The sequence below is a fragment of the Anas platyrhynchos genome, chromosome 16 (assembly GCF_047663525.1).
Source record: "Anas platyrhynchos isolate ZD024472 breed Pekin duck chromosome 16, IASCAAS_PekinDuck_T2T, whole genome shotgun sequence".
NCBI classification, from domain to species: Eukaryota; Metazoa; Chordata; class Aves; order Anseriformes; family Anatidae; genus Anas; species Anas platyrhynchos.
This window is the reverse complement of record NC_092602.1, coordinates 15130964-15147375: the sequence shown is the minus strand read 5'-3', so window position 1 is coordinate 15147375 and position 16412 is coordinate 15130964. Positions and strand designations below refer to the sequence as shown.

Sequence of the window (16412 nt, the reverse complement as noted above, 5' to 3'; positions counted from 1 at the left end):
CTGGCAGTCCTCTCACTTTGTTTCAGTACTAGCAGTGTGACAAATAATGAAAAAGCAATCATTTCCCCTTTCTCCCACTTTTATTCTTGGGATAAATAAATGGCTAAGATCTGTGTGCTCAAAAATAATTGCTCGTGGTTCTTAGGGGAAAAAAAAATCCATAACACTTTTCCTGTAAATAATTGATCTGATCTTTTCTGTTGGTTTGTATTTTGCACTGGAGAGCGTCTTTGCTGCCACTTTAAGGCTGAACCTGACGAAGTTTGTAATGGAGGCTGAGCAGGTTGTGTCTGTGGGAAGGGGAGTGGGATAAAGGATTTTCCTTTTTTAGCAAGCAGCTCCCACATGGGAGCTCGATGGCAGGGACACAGAAGGGTCACATCGCCATGGTCCTCCAGCAGAACTGTTCTGCACAGCACAGAGCTAAGGAATTTGCCAAAATTGAGTGAATGGAAACAAACAAAAAGTCATTTGATTTGCCATGTGATGAAAACAGTTCAAGCATCTTCTAAAACTGGTGAAAGCAGCTGCAGAAACCTCCTCTAGCTGCCGTGGGGTTGATGGATGGATGGATGGATGGATGGATGGATGGAGGTGTGCTGGTGCTTTGCCAGGGTTTCTGTCATTCCTTTCGTCACCTTTAAGACTGTGGATGTGAGGACCTGCTGCACCTGCTCCCCTTGCAGCAAGCACTGCTTTACGCCACCTGCATGGGGTTGTCATGGGGTCCCGAGCTGGCTCCCTGTCCCAAGCAGCACATGATCCCCAACCTGCTGCTGTTCCCAGAGAAGCAGGCAGAAAGGAATAACCTGTGCCTGCAATCCTTGGCTGGGAATAACTTCCAGTCTTTTTTTTTTAATATATTTTATTGAATGCTTTTGCTACTAATGGGTGCTCTCAGCCTCTGTTCCTGCTTCATAAACGCTGCTCTCTGGGAATAGTTATGGAAATGCATTTAAATGCTCAGAGATCTGTTGCAGTTTTTTTCTTTATGAGGTTGTTCCTTCAGAAAGGATAAATGTGCCCCGGGTCCACAGCTGCCCTGGACAAGTGCCTTCCATGAACTGGGTGGCAGGGCTCTGGGCATTTTTGCAGTACAAGGGGTAAGTGGCGGCAGTACCAGTGCTGTGAGAAAGCCCAGCTCTGCCCCGCTATCTTGAGGAAGCACTGTTTTTGGTCTGTTTGTTCAGTGGTGCTTTCCCCTCCGTACTCCAGATGGGGCCTTTGGATGCTGGTGATGGGGACTGATAGACCATCTGACTTCCCTCCTGCCCTCCTCCTCCAACCTGCCCATCACAAGCATCAATTATGCAAGCCAATGGCTCTGTTAAATCAACGGGGCTGTTAATTGAGTGCTAACGCAGCGTGCATGCTTATGCCATGTTGGTCTCTCAGGCATTCTTCATGGCAGGGGCTTTGCATCTGCACAGGTGCAGAGGAACTTTAAGCTGTGCCTGTGCTGGAAGCGAGGACAAGGGTTGCCTGGTGTGTTTTCCCATCGTGGCTGTTGACTACAGCCATATGTTCCCACATCTGGAGATGCCTGAGTCATTCCTGGTGGTCCTGGGGGGTTTGGATAAGTTGTGGTTTCTCCAGAGACAGAAACTCGCCATCCAGTTGGACGTCCGCTCCTGCAAGCCAGGGCAATTAATTCTGTTGTGGGCATTGAGCCAGCAGTGGTAGGAAGCAATGATGAATAGTCAGGCTGTCACTTCTCCTCCGAGAGAGCATTTTGGGAGTTCGGGAGTTGCTCTGGTGGAAGTGTGGGCAGCTCATCTCTGTCAGTGAGGTGTGGAGCTGGCAAAGGCGCTGCTTTCATGGAGCATACCCTGATGAGAACACGTGAAGTGGTTTGGTTTTAAGTGCCTCATTAAGAGCTGGCCCTCCGCCAAGTTTGTTCTGCTCTTACCATGTTGTGAGACCTCGCGGTGCTGCCTCCATGCTCTTAGGATAGGTACCTTAAGAAATATTGAGCCCAGCCTGGTGTTTTTGCATTTGGACAAGAGGCAAGTGAACCTGCTGGAGAGCAGAGAGATGACGGTCTATGCATCTGGCTCTTGGCCTCTCTGTACCCTGTCTGCCTGCTGGGTGTCAGCATTAGGTTGTGGCTCAGCTGCTGGAGGTGTCCAGGTGCTGTCCCAGCTGGAGCGGGCTGTGGTAATCCAGGAAGATGTGGCTGGGCCATGTTCTGAACCCTTTGGAACCCGTTCCTGCACAGAACCCCACAGAGCGGTCTGTTCTCTATGCATGGAGAAGCTCAGTTGATTTTTAAGATTGGTGGCTGCACGTGACTTGTCTGAGGTCAGATTGCTTTTGGTAGCACTCTTGTTTTGAAAACCAAACTGGAAAGTTCCTGTTATTTTTCTCCCCAATTTATTTTTACTGTTCCTGTTAAAATAATTGCAGTTGTAGCAAAGGTAAACAGCTGGGTTTGACATAATTGATACATAAGCAATATCCATTATTTACATGGTATAAAACCTCCACAACAAAACGTATTCCTCAAGCTGCATCCTACACAAAAAGAACAAGAAAAGCCTGTACGGAAAGGGGAGCAGAACATCAGCTGGGGTCCTCCTTTTGTGTTTAGCACATGTGCATCACGACGTCAGCATTGGAAGCAGTCTCCTTTCTGCTTGTGCTTGAACCAGATGCCCCAGCAGAAGAGGGTAATTGTGCACATAGTGCCCCCGGGGAGTGCAGTGTGCCTCTCGCAGCTGGGGAAGTTGTGGCAGGGAGCAGCCATTAGAGGTAACGGGAGACATTCATGCAATTGCAGGCAAGAGAAGGATGTTTTTTTTTTTTTTTTTTTTTTTTTACAAACAAAGCTCTCCCTAGTTTGAGGGCTAGGGTTTTCTGTTTTGTTTGCTATTTTAATAGCCTGTTATTTTCTATTCTTGCTTGGCTGTAACCCATGGAGAAGGGGTTCAGTGTGCTTCCTGGGCACTTGGGGATGTGACGGAGGCAGGAGTGGGGCTGGGGGTGCACCCAGGAGCCTGGTGAGGGGTGGCGGGGATGGACAGGGAAGAATTCAGCCCCTGGCTCTGTGCACATGTACAGCCTGCTGTGTGTCCAGTCCTCTTTGTGAGGAGTTGTGGATGTTTTGCCTCAAAATAAGTGCCTTTCTGTAAGGAGGGCAGGGGGAGGCCTCTGCATTGCTGCAGCTCGGGGACACGGTCATGTGCAAGTCAAAGAGCCACGTCATGTTGAATGCTGAATGACTCTGCATATTAATATAATAAAACAGAGGAACACACTGTCATGACAGTCTCTGCAGCAAGAATCCAGGGGGTTATTTTAACCCAGGCGGTGTTAAATCTTTCTATCTCCTGAAAGTTGCACCCCAGATGTATGGGCTGAGGGTAGGAACATTTAACAGGGGCTCCATTTAATAGGAGTTCTTATGCATGTTGTGGTCTTCAGAACATTGCTTTGCTGTCTAAGTTTTTTTTATGTCTTGCTCATGACTGTAGTTCAGTTCCTCAAATAGGACAGGGAGCAAAACTGATACAAGACTTTTTATTGAGATGTAATATATAAGAACATGGTTTCATCTGCTGCTTTGGAAGCAGAGAAGTGTACATGTAAATATACGTGTGTATATATATGTATATGTATATTTTACATACATACAGACTATAAAGATGTACATCTCCAGCTTGGGGCTACAGTACTCCTCTCCTGCAGCAGTGATGTGAGAGCTTTGGACGCTGTGTGCACGGCATGGGTCCCCTGGTACTGGAGAAGACCTGATGCTGGGCTGCTCTGTGCTTCCGTGCTCTGCAGCGGTTGTGAGCATCTGTCCACATCTGTGAAAAATACCTCTATTTCCAGGTTCTGCCTTTGCGTTGGGGCAGCTTTCTCCTCTCATTATGGAGAGGCTTTGATACATCATGTGAGATAACTTTTTCTCCCTTGATGGGGAGGTTCTTTGAAGCTGTCATTGACTCCTCTCTTGCAATGTGTTTTATCAGGGGGAGGCAGGCAGTCATTTTTTTCTACACAGTTTAATTTTGCCTTGCATTAAGCAGAGGTGGTTCCAAATTGCCCTTGTTTCCCCCCACTGAGGATGATCTTATTTTACTTTGTACCCTCTTTACCGTCCTGGCTGTGGTCTCTCTGTCTCCTTAGAAGCTTGCCCATTAGATGGGCACTTCTTTTATTTCCCCAAATCAGCACCTGTCAGATCAATAGATAAGCAATCTGGAGTCCTCGGTTACATTGTGATGGGCAGATGAAATCCCCTCTAAGTGACCCTGAAACAAGGTCTGAATTATTAATGATTTTTTCTTTTCAGTGTGGGTTTCTGGTAACACTGGGCATATCTCAGTGGTGAAGATGGTGCTGAATACTGTCAAGAAATCTGAGGAGGCCAAGAGAGATGAATTTCCAAAGCAGAAACAAATTGTTTTTCATTCTTAGTTTTTCATGACAATGTAACATATTCATTAAAATTGCCTCAATTTAACTTCAGGGGAGAAGAGAAGCTTCAGGACTGGTGTACCTGGAAGGCTGTGTCCTGCTGGCTAATCGGTTTGCTGTACTTTAGGTTTTCACCTAGAGGTTTTTTTTTGTTTGTTTGTTTTTGTTTTGTTTTTTGATACTTTCAGCATCTTTTCACACCTGGTTCTGTTTAAAAAGTGCTTTGCAATCTGCGGGAAGAAGATGCTAGGCACCTCTATCCCTGTTCTTCAGGCAGAGAAGCCCAGTGGCTGTGGTCCCTTCCAGAGCTGCAGGTCTGCAGCTCCGTCCTGCTCACCTCATGTGCCTGCACTAGGCACCATGAATTGCCCTCAGCGTGACCAGTTCGATAATTGAGGGGCTGAATATCTCCACCCCTCTGGGCATTGGTCTTCCCCTTCAGCGGTCTCCTTCCTCTTCATTTCTCTGTTGTTCATCTGCCTGTGTCCCAGTGGGATTTCAGAATTCGTTGCTCAGCTTTGCAGGGTTGAACTGCCAAGTTCTGCTGGGGTCATGGTGGTACACAAAGCACCAGGAGCCTGCTGGAGCTGCTGGTCTTAAGGCTGCATATGCAAGCCCCGTGCAGCCACCCAGCAAATCTGTGCTGTTGCTGTGCTTGTTCCAGGACAGCTTCTGAAGAACATGGTCCTTGCTTTCTGCTTAGGAAAGGACTTCAAGGAGTTTTGTTGTGCAGCTTGTGCTCTGTCTCTGGGGTACAAGCTGAAACTTTTGGTTCTGTGTCTACTATATTCTCCTCCAAACTTGGGGAAAAAAAAAGAGGGGGGGGGGGAAGAATAATACACCTTCAAATTTTCTTGCTGTACAAGTGTGGCCTTGTTCAGGTGATCATGATGCTGACAGGTGCAGATCCTGTGGTGTGCTTAAGTGGAGGCACAAAAGTTTTCAGGCTATGGATTGTAGATTTTAAGGTCTTGCAGCCCAAAGGTGTTTCTTGTCTTTGCAAATGTTTCTGATGCTGTATAAATGCTGTCTTTGAGGTTTACCGGCAGCTGGCATTATCTCATGCTTTAAATGAAAGCAAAATCAGAGTGCCCGTTTTGTATCTCTAAGAGAATTACAGAAGCTCTCTTTGCAGCTTTGCACACAAATGGAGATTGACGGGCACTAGCTTATGATCTCACTGCTCTGACATTGCTTGACACAGAGGGACTTTCAGTTAGTGGCTACGAGGCATCGATCGCATGTGGGCACAGGGCATTGCAGCCCTTAAATATGGTGGGTTTCATTTGTCACAGCTGTCAGTGGCTTGAATCCATCTCTGGTGCTGTTAATCCATCCCAAGTGGAGATCCCAGTGATGTTTTCTGGTAGTGGGGAGAAGTTTACTTTCTGCTCAAGCCGTCAACAGATGGTTTGCAACAGAAACAGAGACAAGGATGTTACTGATCGCAAATGGCTATGAGTGTACTCAAACTCTGCTTGTGGGTGCAGGCTGTTTTTCAGGTCTCTTTTTGGGGATAGCGAGGATTTACGGTGAAGCCACCGGGATGCCAATGGGGAAAGCGAAGCATTGCCCTGCTCCACCAGCACTGACTGATTCCTGTGCAGCTACGGAGAGCTGGGAGTTAAATTCCTATAAACCCCTTAGAAAAAGGCAGAGCACTTTGTATTTATTTTGCATGCAGTTATTCCTCCTGCTTCTCTTTGTCAGTAGTTTGATTACTGTTGAAATCCCTCTCCTCCCTGGGCGTAGGCAGCAACGTGAGGACAGCAAGCACAGACCCTATCGCTAAGCAACGCTGCCGGAGTGCCAGGTACCGCGGGCGCTGCTGTTGCCTCATATTCATTTTGCCTCAGCACTTTGATCTCACAGGCCCATTGATGCCATCGATTAGGGGAGATTGCAATGATCGTAAAGTTAAGCAGAAAATGGCATGGCCTGGTGCTGGTGGGAGGCTGGTGGTACAGGAATGCCAATTGCAGGGAATTGATGCTCGTGGCTATTGATTGGCAAGTGCTTCGCATCGCATCGAACGTCAGTCTAGTTAGTTCATAAATTTATGGATGTCATTCTGCGTTTGGCACAAACTTTCCTGTTTTCTGTGTCATTTTGTCTTGAGTCTGAGTGAAATGGCAATGTGATCTGTTAGGAATAAAATGGTAATAGGGGAATAAAATACTAACTTTATCATTTGCATTTACTGTACCTCTCGAAGGGCAGTGTGTAGCATACCTCTGCTTCCTAATTTTACTTTCTTTACATGGTTTAAAGCCCACAGAGACTAGTTACGTGTGGATGTAGTGATATTGGTACAATATTGGCATTTGGAGACGGTTGTCAGATAACTTTCATTTTCCATGCACAAGTGCCTAGTAAACACACAACATTCATTTAGTATTTGTGGGACAATTTCAAGTCTTTCAAATATACATTGGGTAATTAAAAACAAATGTTAGCTTCTCTTCAGTAGCACTTCACAGTAGTCACAGTGTGGTGTGACTGAGTTTTCAATTTAGTGTTCTTCTGAGACATGTGAAGTGTGTGGCTCCTCAGGACTGAGCTGACATGGAGAGCAGGGATCACCCTCCATGAGGCATGACTGTGGTGCTGGGAGGAGGGCTAGTGGCCTCTCAGATTTAGGGACTGCAGCTGGGTGAAGGCTGGGGTGTCCTGCCACTGCATCTCCACTGCCCTGGCCCCCCGATGCTTCCTTGGGGCTTGTCACAGGCCGGGGACAGTGTGGGCTGGCTCTGCAAGTGAGGATCCATCTTGAGGTAGCTGCCTGGCACTTGGTCTGTGCAGGCCACACAGGCATGTGGCCGTGGTGGGGAAGGGGCTGTCAGGCTCATCTCTGAGGCCACCACGCTCCTCTCCAAGGTGCAGCAGTTTTAATTTTAGCAGAAAATGCCACGTCTGAAGAATGGGACCTAATGAAGAGAATTTGAAGTGCATTTATGCTTTGAAAAGGGAGTCTAAATATAGTGCCGTGGAGTTCAGTATCCATCTCTCCAAGGCGTTCAGGTCAAATGTACCTTTTTTGAGATTTTTTTTTTTTTTTCCTCCCTCAGCCCACCAGTCTCTCCTGGGAATTTAAAGTTCCAGCTGAGCTCCTGGACTGGTGAATCATGTCCGGTCTCAGGTCGGCAGGGCAGGGTGAAGCAGTGTGGCTTTTGTGTGACAGATATTGTAGGAGAATGGCCCTTCTCCAATGCTGTATAAAAATGGAAATTCATCTTCAAGCACCGTATTCGTTTGTTAAACAGTTTGCAAACTGTCTGTACCTGATACTGAGAGTCCATCTGCCTACCTGAAAGAGCTCAATTTTCCCTTTGCTGATCCACAGCTAGGGGTATAAATGTGATCATCAGAACAGCAGCAGAGGTGCCCAGGCTCATTTCTGTTCGAATCCATCCACTAGAGACTTATTTTTCAGCATATCCTAGGCTCCTGAATTGTCCTCTTATCATAAAAAGGGAAAGAAACCCTTTTGTATGCTCTGTGTGGCCATTCTCCATGGATCTATGGGAATATTGGAAAATTCTCTGCCTGTCATGGTGAAGTTTGAAAATTAGCTTAACCTCTGTCTTGCCAGGCATCCTTTCGAAAGTATGTGCTAAGGATTTGTTGTTTGTTCATTAAATAAAACTAGCAGAGAAAAATCTCATTCAGATGCATTATTTTCAGAGAGTGACATATGCTGTTGACTCACACAAATATGTCTCCTTTGGAGAGTCGTCGTATAAGGAATCTCTCAGCCCTTAGTCTTCAGTCATTAATAAGATTTATTTTTTTTTTTAGCAGAGCTATTAAAAACTTGGATCTAAATTCTAAAAAAATGTAAAAGATGTCAAACTATACAAATACAATATTTTGTATGTCAATAACCAAGTAGGTTATAAGAAAGAAAATGAAAATATAACCCAAGAAAATGCATTGTGTTACCAGTGGTGTTTTTCCCCTGGTTGCTGTATGTCACTGTCTGTGTTACCTTGGTAGCAGTTCCGATGTGTCCCTGGATAATAACATGCACACAATATTATGAAGAATGTATGGGATACAGGAACACATACAGCGCATGGGAGTGAAATGAGGTGCATTTCCCTCTGCCTTTCTGCATCCTGAGGCAACAAAGTCTTCACAAGAGAGTTGCTGACTTCCCCCATCTTCCTGGGCATGTGGGTGGTGCTCCTGTACTGTTCCTGGGGGCAGCTGTGTCCTTTCTTGGGGTGCTGATGGTCACCATCCTGTCTGTGACAGCAGAAGCTGCATTTTCGCTTTTATTTCAGCTGATGATCTGCTGTTCTTCATGGCAGGTGGCAGCTGGACTTTATTCCCTACCTGAACTCTGTAAGTACCATCTACGTCAAGGGAAACCCCAGCTCTGATGCTCAGATGCGTGGCTCGCAGGATGTGCAAGTAAAGGAAAGCTTGGAAATCGCAAGCTTTGTCCTGCTTCTGGTCAGTCTCTTGAAAGAGACTCTTGACTGCCAGCTCAGAGGTTTTAATGCCGTACTTTGGTGTAAAGGTCACGTGTGTTTCCTCCTTGGAGCACTGTGCGGTGCAAGGCTCCTCTGAGGGACGGGGCGGGGACTTACTGGATGGGATTTCTCTCAGTGGTTAGGGGGATTAGTCTAAATGAAGCCCAAGCATTTCAAATCGTCACCTAAACCAATTTTTCTTCCCAAGGAGATAGTGCCCCTCTCCCAGCAGAGGGAATTACCGCTTCAGCGAGGCAATTTAGAGCTATCTGAGCATCGGGTATCAGGCCTGCTCCATGTGGGGTCAGTTTGGCATTGTGAGAACAGTTTTGAAGGTTCCAGTCATATTTATAGCACCAGGCTAAACTGAAAGGAATGTAGTTACAGCACGCGAATGGTAAAGGCCAAACCCAAAGGTAAAATTCATTTCATGTAGGTATGAAATCCCAGTTACATATTTATTTGTGCTCAGGTAGGCATGCTGCTGCATGGTGGTAGCAAAGCATCCTGTGTGTCCTCCTGGTCCTGGGGCTCCTAGATACAGCTGGGCTCTTTTGTGATGCCACTCGCAAGAACAGAGGTAACAGTTAAAGGTCGTGGGTTTCTTACTGAAAGGGTTTTCCCCATCCTGTGCCCAGCCTGCCTTGGGTGTCCTGGCTTGCAAGTGTCTCCAGTCTGCAGCCTGTATCTCTGGTCACTGCATTGCCCAACCTAATCCTGTGGCAGCCAATGAGAGTCAAAGTGCAGAATTGTGTCTTTCTCTGGTGCTAATGGGATAGGTAGGTTTCTGGGATCATTTACATTTTGGGGGCTGGTTTAGGAGCTTCTGGAGTTAGCTTCATTTAATGTTTTTGTTTTGTTTGTATAAAGAATTGTTTTTGTTTTTTTTTTTTTTTTTTTTTTTCATTCTTGTGATGCAGAGTTTGATGAAAAGCAGATAAAAGAGTAAATCTGACGGTCTTTGCTCAGGGTTATCTTCTTCCCCTGCAGCCAAATGTGGTTGAGCTGCTATCTCTCGGGGTGGCTGCACAAGGATCTTCAAAAGCTTGCCTAACTCTTTGGGAGTCAAACTGTCCTGTGGGATGCTGATTTCATTTTATTTAATATGGGAAGAACCTTGCAGTGACTTTCCAGTGCTCAAATGCTCGGTGTCCCTGACTCAGCCTGATTTTTTCAGCCTGATGTCTTCTTGTTGAAGTTTGCTCCCAGTGTGGGAGAAGAGGGCACGTGGTGCTGAGCAGGGGGAGAGGTGTCCATGTGCTCTGCTTTTGGTTTGCGTTAGTTAACATATGGGCTTGAGCGCACTGTGGAGCTGTGGTAGATATTTAGGAAAAAGCCAGAAGTTTTCTGTGGGCTGCGCTGCATGGGAAGACTTTGGGCTTTTGCTTCTGAGTTGCCTTACTTTGTTGCTGTTCTGGAGCTATGAAATACTGTACGAGTGCTGACAAATTAATTATCTAGAAAACAAGTGCTGCTAAAGGAAATGTCAGGACTTGAAGACCTGCTTGATGGCTAGGGAGAGTCCTGTTGTTTTTGCCATTGATTACGAAAGTGCTGGAATGGCTAGTTTTGCACTTTCCTCTGCAGTACTTTATGACACATTATATACTCGGCAGAACAAATTGGATCACTACCTTTAGTGTTTGCTTGTGCAATGTGTAGCTCTTGGGACTGAAGGGCAACGTTGGAAATTTGCACAGAAATTGGAATTTAGCTGTGAGGATTCAAGACACTTATTTTGCTTGGATTATACTCCTGTTTATCAGCATCAGGAGGTATTTGAGAGACCTAAAAATTGAATTCTAGGTTTTGCGTTAGAAAAAAAAAATCTGTTAGAATGAGTTTTTCTTTGGAAGTTGGATATTGGGTATAGATCTGACTCTCCTGTGTTTGCAGAAAGAGAATAAAGGATAAACCAAGCTTATTCTTAAAAAGCACATAATAAAAAAAATAAATACTTTTTTCTTTTTTTTTTAAGAGTCTATAGGCCTGCTTTGAATCAACAACACTGACCTGGGAACTTCAGAAACTTTTTGGAACAGTTTATACTTGTTTTCTTTTTATGTCTCTGAAAACTAAAAGTGGGAAAAAAAAAGCCACTGATGAAAACACTGAGGCAACTATTAACTATCATTTTTTGATTAGATCATCTAATGAGTAACTTGTGGGAGCTGGTTTGAAAAAGGATATTGTTATTACATTGGTTTATAGCAATACAAGTTTTTAACCACAGAATGTGTTTTTTAGGCATTAAGTACCAGGGACAGCAAAGAAAATGAAGATCCTGAATTATAATGCTGATGAAAATACATTTATTGGATGATCCTTCTCTGTTGGTGAGAGTAAATGCTAATTTTCTCTTGCTGTCTAAACTGAGCCAGAGTAACAGGCACACCTATGGTGACTGTTACGACCTTTGTGTAGTGCTGCTGTGCTCCCTCCTAGGGCTGGTAGCGTTCCCTCGGTCAATAAACGGCTTCCCATTTACATAAACACTTCTTCACTCCTCTCTTAAATGTATGATTCACTTCAGAGATGTGCAGTTGTCTAACAGAAATGGCTGTTGCAGTTAGTAATGTATTTGGGGATCATGGAGATTGAAAGATGCTATCAAACTCTATGATGTCTGTTATTTTAATTTTATGTTCTGTTCTATACAGTCCCGAAGCCTTCTATTCTGCTGGAGGGAACTGGCTCCTTTTTGAGGTTTTACAGGCTGTTTCTGTTGTGCAGTGGAATTCAAATTAGGAATTATTCTGTTCTATTCAGAAGAGAAAACCTTATGGTAAGATGGCAAGATAGACAAGGTTCAATGGCAACAAAATTGTCAGAGAACAGATTCCATGGCAGCTAGGCACTGCTGTAAGGCCTTTGCATGCAGATAATAGCTGGGGATTTCAGCTTGGGTCTTAAGGAATACAAGCCCTTTTAAAGTTATGTGATGTTCCTTCTAAATAATAAAAAAAAAAAGTTTAGCTTTGATGCTTGTGGCTTGTTCACAGGGAGCAACCTTGCTTAGTCAAACTTTGTCTTGGCTTTGCTGCAAATTAAAATAGGAGATGGCTCCTGCTGGGTCCTCGGGGTGCTGATGTTGGGGTGCTACCTTTGGGGACAATGGATGTGTGTCCGACAGTGATGGGTTGGCACAGTCCGAGCTCAGAAAACCGATGTGGGACCTGGACTTGAGTAGTCCATGGACATGGAAGCATCTGCAGCTTTATCTCACAGTTTAATTGATCTTTGAAGGCTTTTCTGGCTTGTGAGCCAAGATGAGTTCTTATTAGATTTGGCCTTTAATGGCAGTGCAGTTACCTGGGGGCAGAGCTGCAATGTTACGGCTCCTGAATGTTTACTGACTCCTCCCTTCCCTCCGTAATGCTGCTCAAGGTGACTGTCAAACCTGCAGAAGGCTTTCCTAATGAAATGTATAAACTGTGCAAATCTATCTTCTGCATGCACAAGTTGTTTTTTTTTTCTTCCTCCTGTTCTTTTGTTCTTTTTATCTCGTAGTAATTGTTCCCCCTAGGATTGGCTGCATGATATTAAAGAATCTTTTCTTGTTGTGCAATTAGTTTCTAAACGACATATTCTGCCTGTGTATCAATCTTGCTCTGCAGAGGCAGGCGGCCATGGGCCAGGAAAGACCTTGGCACTGCTGCTCTTTTTGCCCTTGTAGGCTTTTTTTTTTTTTTTTTTTCCCCTCTTTTTTCTTTAAGGCTTGCTGGTGAGGACATGTGCCCTGTGCTGGGTCTGCCTGCCCTCCATGTGGCTGGGTGCTTGCTGGCAGCTCCGTCTCTCCTCTCCCCCAGGAAGCACAAGTTCCAAAACGTGACTCAGCTTGGACAAGGTGTAAGAGGGTGGACCCTGTGTGTGAGGTTTGCTGGTCGCTTGCTCCATTTAAAAAAAATAAAAAATAAAAAGGTCTGTGCAATTCCTTTGTGTCAGACGACAAACCCAGGTGTATTGTATGAACCTTCCTGGGCTTCTGATATCTCTTGATTTGGTCAGGAATCCAGCGTACATGGGCTGAACACTGAAACTGATGAATGAATTAAATCAAATTTTCAAGGAGGTTGACAGCAAGAATGACTCAGCTTGAGTAAGGACATTAGAACTGTCCTCTACCATGTTGTACAGGTTTTATGTGCCTGCAGGCTCTGCATCCTTTTTTGGTTTTGTTGAATATATCCTACCTGTTGTAAAGCAACCTAGCCTTGTTTTAATAAATGCTACATAGCTCTGTACTGTAGCTCCACAGCAATGTTAGAAAACTGGGAAAAAAAAATCTTGGCTTTCTGCAAGCCTGTAGAGCTACTGAGTTGCTATGGGTTGTGTTCTTGCAAGCGCCGCTACAAAATTAAAATACCAAGAAGGCTGAATAAAAACAACCCCAACAGCAATACCAACCTTCTTCTTTCTGTCTTCTTTGGCTAAGACACAGCAGCGATAACAAGAAAAGGTCTTTTTAACCATCTTTCTGTCTCCAATTCACAAAGAAAAAAGGCAGTAATGTTGCTTTTTAAACAGTTTTCCCCCTATGGATGTTCTCCTGCACTGATCTAATGTTGATGTAAAGTTTTGATTGCCTGCAATGGGAAAGAATATTTATTTAATAAGTCATCCCCATCACAAAATCCCTTTGGACTTAAGAGAAAGATGTATAGAATAAGAATGAAATGTAGCAGAGGTAAACAGAAGTTTAATAAGGTTCTATAGGAATTCCTGTACAAACCAAAGGAGTTTAATAGAAAATGAGAGGTTATTTTTAATCATCCTCTGGAACTCCATAGCACGGATTTAATTAAATTATGTAGGCTGAGTAGAAAAAAAAATAAGGAAAGATGACTAATTTTCTATTAAACTTTATTCAAGTTTTTCATAAAATAAATTAAGTTAATGACTCATTTCTGTTTGTGTTGCCTTGGTGAAAGCTGGTATTTACAAAGTTTAAACTTTGTCGCCAGTATTTCCAGTCTGTCCTAGTCCTTCTGCCCCTTGTCTGGTTATTCTGTGCCTTTGTGTGGGCACTCAGTAGCAAGATAGACCTCTGGAAGATATGAGGCAGTAGGGTCCTAAGCACTGCTGAGCCTTTGATTTATTGTGGGTCCATAGAGTTTTCTACATTTTTATTTTCTGTTTTGTTTGATTCATCCTAGAGAAGGGATGGTCCCGAAAGCTGGAGACTGAGCAACATCATGGCTGTAGGGTGCGAAACATGGATATACACGGTCTTGTCTCGGCCTGTGATCCATGAGGAAGTGTTTGGAGTGGGTCTTACAGGGAGTGCAATCTATTGCAGGTGAGCTGGTGTCAGTAGGTTCCTCTATGCTGCTCTGCAGCAGGGATTTAACTTGATGCAGGACTATGGCATGCAAAGGAGCCTGGCTGAGGTCTGAGCGTGTTGGGTTGTCCAGGAGGTGAATTCTACCTTGGAGAGGGTTCAATACTGGAATTGTAAGAGTGCTGACAGCTGGCTGAAAAAGTCTTTCTGGAAAAAAAAAAAAAGTGACTGAGTTTGTGAAGATGGAGTTTTGCAGGTGTCTCCAGGCTGCTTTGAAATTGGTGTCCAAGGGAACCAGCATGGCTCTGGCTATCAGCAGGGTGGAGTGGACCCATACGGACCTGCTGACTTTTTTTTTTTTTTTGGTCTTCTTTGATTTGATTCACTGTGCTGCTTTAATAGCTGTAAAATGAAATAAATAAGGAAAACTTGAGAAAGTTGTCAACCTTTTGGACATTTGTAATTTTTTGCTAGGCCACGTCTGAGCCTGGTAGTGATTGTGCTCACATGGGCCATTGGTCTCTTAAATGAAATTTCATCCTATGCTTTGAAAAATGCTTGATGTTTCCTTTAGTATGAAGTAAAGCAAGTCCATAGATACCCCCTTGAAAATGGCTTTAGTAATTAATCCCATGAGGCTCATCAATGTTGCTGGTGTCTTCATTAGTTACATGCAGAAATAAAGACAAATGGCTCTTGTTAATAGCCCCAGGAACGCATAAATCTTGCTTGTGTATGGGAGAAGGCAACAAAAGGAGACATTATGTTATGAGGCTTTCTGTCGATTTACGGTGTGCTGCCAGCCTCTGCGGTCATGGATTTATGTCAGAAACGTACAGATGGGTACAGGGACCTGGGTTTGTTCACATTATCCTAAGGTATGCGCCACTGCTGCTGCAATGCCCCCTGAGCCCCAGGGGTGGGAAGCCCCTCCCCTGCAGGGTGGGGAGGCTGGATGGAGGATGTGGCTTGGTTATGGGAGGCCATCTGTGCTGGTGCTCTTTGTGCCTGAAAGGCATGTTGTCCTCAGAACTTCAGCCTCCTCCTTTCCCTCTTCTTTGTGGCCTGTGCTCTCCTGTGTCTTCACCCCACAGAGTGCAGCTCATTTAATCTTACATGGGTGGTATCTCATGGCAGCACAGAAATGTTGGTTGGAAAGGTTTTCAGGAGGTCTCTGGCTTGCAGCAGGACAGTGGCCCACATGAGATTCCTCCCCATCTAGGGGCCTGTTCCCTGACTCCTGACACCCAACCTAAGTCTTCCAAACTGTGACTAATGCCCATTGCCCCTGTATTACTGAGGTATCCCCTTCTCTACCGCATGCAATTCAAGCTGTTTTTGCTCCCTCCAGTTCATGCTGAGCCATTATCACCCTCCCTCTACCTGCTGTGGCCCCCCAGCCTAGTCCAGCAGGGTGAACAGTGCACTATTTTCTGAAAATACCATAATTTTTCAGCTCTCACAGCTCACACACTTCCTTGCCCTTCTGTTGCAGCCCTGCTCATCTTTTATTGCTTGTCTTGTGAGAGCAGCGGTCCCCCCAGTGGAGTTGAGCAGCTGTCCAATGGGCATTGGCTTTGGGTGCTCATGACGGCCATGTTCATTGTCCTACTAGAAGGTTGGGTCTTGTGAAAAAGGTGCAGATGGGTACTTTTCAAAATCAAATTGGGTATGTGTTTTAGAAGATTTTGGCTTGATTCTTCCCTGTGACTGAGCAGTGCTTCGTGGGGTCAGACCTCCTAGAAGACAGAAATGCAGCTGGATGGAACAGTGGCTACTTGAACCATCACTGGTTCCTCCAGCAGGGCAGGAAGGATGGAGGAATTTCCTTTTGACTCTGAAGTAGACGAACAACCACTGTTAACTCTGCGTAGCTTGTTTTAACAGTTGATGTAATTAATTCTGCTCTTTTAGCTCAGGCTGCTATTTTTATCAGCCCTAGACTTGCATACTGCTGTAGTAACAGCTCTGGGGCAGACCTCCTGTTACTCCCAGTCCCGAGTGTGGTACAGCTCTAATTATATTTACAGTTAATTCACAGTTCACTGAGTGGAGCTTGGGGCCAGTTTCACAAGTGCTTCACTTTGTTATCAAACAGCTAATAAATATGGGGAGCTGTTGTGGGCAAACGCAGGCAACAAAATTCTAACAAGGGTGGAAGCTCATGTGTCATTAACTCCACGCTACAGCAGCTCATAAAAGGCAAAACCCCAACAAAGGAGTGTGCAGGA

The 16412-nt window shown here is 44.9% G+C and overlaps 1 protein-coding gene across 2 annotated transcripts in view; it reads left to right on the top strand.

The window, feature by feature from the left end:
• LOC101803831 (transmembrane protein 132B) overlaps positions 1 to 16412 on the top strand; it is a 267174-nt gene that overhangs the window by 15365 nt on the left and 235397 nt on the right. Inside the window, exon 1 of one of the 2 annotated variants that reach the window (XM_072024322.1) lies at positions 11145 to 11236. The exons of the other annotated variant lie outside the window; for it this stretch is intronic. The gene's annotated coding sequence lies outside the window, so the exon portion shown is untranslated. Of the gene's footprint in view, positions 1 to 11144; positions 11237 to 16412 lie in introns of those variants that run through there. 2 annotated transcript variants of the gene reach the window in all.